Raw genomic sequence first — 6,000 nt, 5'->3', positions numbered from 1 at the left:
ATCATCTCGACCACGCCAGGAAGATGAAACGTTTTCTGGCAAATCACGAGAGGGCGACATTAGCCTGGCCAATAGGCGTGCTGTTCTACAGTACAGCCGTGACAGCTATCAGGAAAGTGAATTAATAATAAAGTCTAAGATGAGAGAGAGGTTCGCTTATCTATTATTTACCATGACTTTCCACAGACTTTACAAGCTGTACTTTGCAGGGTCAGGCATTGAACTCCTCACAGGACTTTTCATTTATAGCTGAACTCCAGGCAAAGGACCCTTCCTTCAAAGCTGAACCCCAGACCAGTGTTGCCAACCTACTGTACCAGATTGAAATTTACTGGCACGACACCCGAAATTCACTGGCGCAGCCACTTTTTTACTGGCATTTCACAAAAGTTACTAAATTAAAATTTTAGGTGCAAATTTCAGTATTTAGGCTACAAGCAATGTGATTTAAGGGAGATATTAAGGTAAAAAAACATATTTTTGTTATTTTCGATATAATAAGAGAAAATTATTTAGTCACCCCCTGCCTCCACCCCCCTCTGCCACCAACACCTCCTGCCTCCAATCTCCCCCAGGCCCCCTGCCTCCATCGTCCCCTGCCTCCATAACCCTCTGCGGTGCCACCAACAACCCCTGTTTCCATCCCCACCCTCTGCGATGCCACCATCCCCCTCTGCTGTGCCACAACACCCCCTGCCACTAACACCCCCTGCCTTCAATCTCCACCTGCCTCCAATCACCCCCTGTCTCTAACACCCCCTGCCTCCATTGCCCCCTGCCTCCATCCCCCTTTACAGTGCCACCGCAACCACCAGGGGCGGACTGACCATTGAGTCACTCGGGCACTGCCCGAGGGCCCCATGCCACTAGGGGGCCCCATCAGGGTTGCCAGGCTCAGTAAAACCAGGGACAGTATGTAAAAATCTGTGTTTTTTTTAGATCTGTCCCTGATATGTCCGAAAATGACATGCTTTTAATGTGAATATCCCAAGATTTTAGCTGCCCGCCTCTGCACTACCTCCTGGCGTGGTGGCCGTCTGTAAGCCAGAGGGGCCCCATAATCTTCTATTGCCCGGGGGGCCCCATGAGTTGTCAGTCCGCCCCTGGCAACCACCATCTCCCCCTGCCTCCAATCTTCATGCGCCGATCTCGGCTATTTTTACTGACACATTTCCTCAACCACGGACATTTACGAACGGGAGAAAAAAAAGTGCCTGTTTTTACGAACTGTTGGTAAAAATACGGACGGTTGGCAACACTGCCCCAGACACATGACCTTTCCTTCAAACCTGAACTCCAGGCACGGGACCTTTCCTTCAAAGGTGAATCCCAGGCACAGGACCTTTTCTTTAATGGTGAACCCCAGTCACATGACCTTTCATTTAAACCTGAACTCCAGACATGGGACCTTTCCTTTAAACCTGAACTCCAGACATGGGACCTTTCCTTTAAACCTGAACTCCACGCACAGGACCTGTCCTTTAAAGCTGAACCGCAAGCACAGGACCTTTCCTTTAAAACTGAATCCCAGGCACAGGTCCATTCCTTTAAAGCTGAACTCCAGGCAAATGACCTTTCCTTCAAAGCTGAACCCCAGACACATGACCTTTCATTTAAAGCTAAACTCCAAGTACAGGACCTTTCCTTTAATGCTGAACCCCAGACACAGGACCTTTCATTTAAAGCTGAACTCTAGGTACAGGACTTTTGCTTCAAAGGTGAATCCCAGGCATGGGACCTTTCCTTTAAAGCTGAATCCCAGGCACAGGACCTTTCCTTCAAAGCTGAACCCCAGACACATGACCTTTCATTTAAAGCTAAACTCCAGGTACAGGACCTTTCATTTAGAGCTGAACCCCAGGCACTGGACCTTTCCTTCAAAGGTGAATCCCATGCAAAGGACCTTTTCTTTAATGGTGAACCCCAGTCACATGACCTTTCATTTAGAGCTGAACCCCAGGCACACGACCATTCCTTTAAAGCTGAACTCCAGGCACGGGACCTTTCCTTTAAACCTGAACTTCTCGCACATGACCTTTCCTTTAAAGCTGAACCACAGGCACAGGACCTTTCTTTTAAAGCTGAATCCCAGGCACAGGACCTTTCCTTTAAAGCTGGACCCCAGGCATGGGACCTTTCATTTAAAGATAAACCCCAAGCAATAGGACCTTTCCTTTAAAGCTGAAATCCAGGCACAGGACCTTTCCTTTAAAGCTGAACTCCAGGCACAGGACATTTCCTTTAAAGCTGAATCCAAGGCACATGACCTTTCCTTTAAATCTGAACCCCAGACACAGGACCATTCCTTTAAAGTTGAACCCAAGGCACATGACCTTTCCATTAAAGCTGAACTCCAGACACCGGGCCTTTCATTTAATGCTGAACTTCAAGCAAATACATTCATTTAAATATATTCCTTAAAAACCACAAAGGATAAAAATCCACTTTGCAAACCCAGATATTGCTTTGTAAAAGTAGCAGTGGTATCATAACTGTCATGTACACAGACTATACAGAGAACATAGCAGTGGGAGGGGCCCACCAGGCCCCACCCACTAAGGCTGCCAGCAGATACAGGAAGGGGCGGAGACAAGACTAGTCACCCTACACAAGGACATAGAGTAGCAAGGACTAGTCTGTAATACAGGAAGCTTCTGCATAAAGGCAACATTTAATGCCGGTGATCTGCCGTGCTGGTTCCATGTATCATGGAAGTTCCAGCGCATGCGCGAACTGATGCGCTGAGATGGTTCCAGCCATCAGGAAAGTTCCTTCAAGCACTGCGCAGGTGCAAACTTGCTGACGGAAATCCCCGAACGGCGGCCGGCATCCAGGGCGACGTGGATTTTGAGGTAAGTGGCCAGTCGGCCTCACGTCCTCGCTGCGCTCGGACGGCTCGCTTCGCTCGCTCGGCCTCCTGGCTCTTTTTTTAACATCCTCCAATCCACGGGGATGTTAAAGAATGAGCCTGGATGCCGGGCGAGGTTCGGGGATTTCCGTCGGGAAGTTTGCGCCTGCGCAGTCAGTGGAGGAACTTCCCCCATAGGGGAACATTGAGGACAAGTCACCGGGTCACTGCACAGACCTGGAAGAAATACACAAAGCACACCAAGATTTAAATAAGAATACACATGATGAATGTATTTAGAAAAGGTTTGTTTAACCTGGAGTTCAGCTTTAAATAATTTATCAATATTATACAGTATATTCCACAATGGGCACAAAGGATATATTTTATTTGTTGTATTCGATCATTACAGGAAATAACGGAGTCATGAAGAACAACTGGCACACAGTTTGGAGTCAATGACACTATGTAAGCGCCAAGTGCCATTGTAAACCTAGATGACACCTTAGTAGAGGTGACATCATCACTGTGCTGTACAGGCATACCTGGGAACTTTGGCACTCTCTAATTCCAGAGAATGTGGACAGAGTAGAGAGTGGAGCATAGGGATACATTGCACCCAATTGTAGGTGTGCCCATATGCTGTTTAAAAGAGGGAGGGACTTAAATAATAGGTCCAAAATTTACAGTAAATTACCATGTTTTTTATAGGCTACAAAATCCCTCTGCTACTAAGAAAAAAATGCATATATGAACCAAAAGTCACTAGTGTCTTTTATATCCATATCCAGAGTGTCTACAGATTGGGAGCATGGGCGTCAGCTCCATAGGGCAAGGGGGGTCATTTGCCCCCCCCCCCTGGAATCGCCAGGGAGAGCCAGGAGCAGGGCCAAACTGGCCCTGGGGCCGCTTTAAGCGGCGACTGCAGTGCTCCCCTCCTTCTGTCCTCCGGCGCTCGTATCATATGTCATGGAGCTGGGTCTGTGTGCAAGGTCCCAACCCCCTAGTTTGGCTTGTCTGATAGTCTTCTAGTATTCCGTTTCTCACACGAGCTGAACTAGGGGGGCGGGACCTTGCACACAAAACCAGCTCCGTGACATACTATACGAGTGCCAGAGGACAGAGGGAGGGGAGCGCCGTTTTATATCGTTTACCAGGCCTGTGCTTTGTTTGTTCCAACATCTGTTGCCACAGATAACACTAGACTATTTTCTGATGTGTTTTTAGCAAGTCTGGAAACGCAGAGCAAACACAACACAGAGTTGTAGCCTACGGCATAGTTTCTAGTTGTCCCTTATTTAGAAGGCCTGTCCCTCTTCTGGAATCAAATCCATGTGTCCCTCATTCCAAAAGGTTTGTAGGATGGAGATCACTGTACCATTGTGGATCCATGGATGGGGAGTAGGATGATTATCACGGTACCCCTGTGTATCCATGGATAGGGAGTAGGATGGAGATCACTATACCCATGTGTATCCATGGATAGAGAGTAGGATGGAGATCACTGTACCCCGTGTATCCATGGATAGGGAGAAGGATGGAGATCACTGTACCATTGTGGATCAATGGATAGGGAGTAGGATGGAAATCACTGTACCCCTGTGTATCCGTGGATAGGGAGTAGGATGGAGATCACTGTACCCCTGTGTATCCATGGATAGAGAGTAGGATGGAGATCACTGTACCCCTGTGTATACATGGATAGGGAGTAGGATGGAGAACACTGTACCCCTGTGTATCCATGGATAGGGAGTAGGATGGAGATCACTATACCCATGTGTATCCATGGATAGAGAGTAGGATGGAGGTCACTGTACCCCTGTGTATCCATGGATAGGGAGTAGGATGGAGATCACTGTACCCCTGTGTATCCATGGATAGAGAGTAGGATGGAGATCACTGTACCCCGTGTATACATGGATAGGGAGTAGGATGGAGATCACTGTACACCTGTGTATACATGGATAGGGAGTAGGATGGAGATCACTTTACCCCTGTGTATTAATGGATAGGGAGTAGGATGGAGAACACTGTACCCCTGTGTATCCATGGATGGGGAGTAGGATGGAGATCACTGTACCCACGTGTATCCATAGATAGGGAGCAGGATGGAGATCACTGTACCCATGTGTATCAATGGATAGGGAGTAGGATGGAGATCACTGTACCCCTGTGTATCCATGGATAGGTAGTAGGATGGAGAACACTGTACCCCTGTGTATCCATGGATAGGGAGTGGGATAAAAATTACTGTACCCCTGTGTATCTATGGATAGGGAGTAGGATGGAGAACACTGTACCCCTGTGTATCCATGGATGGGGAGTAGGATGGAGATCACTGTACCCCTGTGTATCAATGGATAGGGAGTGGGATGAAAATTACTGTACCTCTGTGTATCCATGGATAGGGAGTAGGATGGAGATCACTGTACCCCTGTGTATCCATGGATAGAGAGTAGGATGGAGATCACTGTACCCCTGTGTATCCATGGATAGAGAGTAGGATGGAGATCACTGTACCCCTGTGTATCCATGGATAGGGAGTAGGATGGAGATCACTGTACCCCTGTGTATCCATGGATGGGGAGTAGGATGATTATTACGGTACCCCTGTGTATCCATGAATGGGGAGTAGGACCAAGATCACTGAACCCCTGTGTAGCCATGGATAGGGAGGAGGATGGAGATCACTGTAGCATTGTGAATCCATGGATGGGGAATAAGATGGAGATCACTGTACAACTGTATATCCATGGATGGGGAGTAGGATGATTATTACGGTACCCCTGTGTATCCATGAATGGGGAGTAGGACAAAGATCACTGAACCCCTGTGTATCCATTGATAGGGAGTAGGATGGAGATTACTGTACCCCTGTGTATCAATGGATAGAGAGTAGGATGGAGATCACTGTACCCCTTTGTATCCATGGATGGGGAGTAGGATGGAGATCACTGTACCCCTTTGTATCCATGGATGGGGAGTAGGATGGAGATCACTGTACTCCTGTGTATCCATGAATAGGGTGTAGGATGATTATCACTATACCCCTGTATATCCATGGATGGGGAGTAGGCAGAGATCACTGTACCCGTGTATCAATGGATAGAGAGTAGGCTGGAGATCACTGTGCCCCTTTGTATTCATGGATA

This window comes from Rana temporaria, chromosome 1 (genome assembly GCF_905171775.1).
Source record: "Rana temporaria chromosome 1, aRanTem1.1, whole genome shotgun sequence".
Taxonomy (NCBI): Eukaryota; Metazoa; Chordata; class Amphibia; order Anura; family Ranidae; genus Rana; species Rana temporaria.
The sequence above is the reverse complement of the archived record's forward strand: the minus strand, read 5'-3'. Positions refer to the sequence as shown.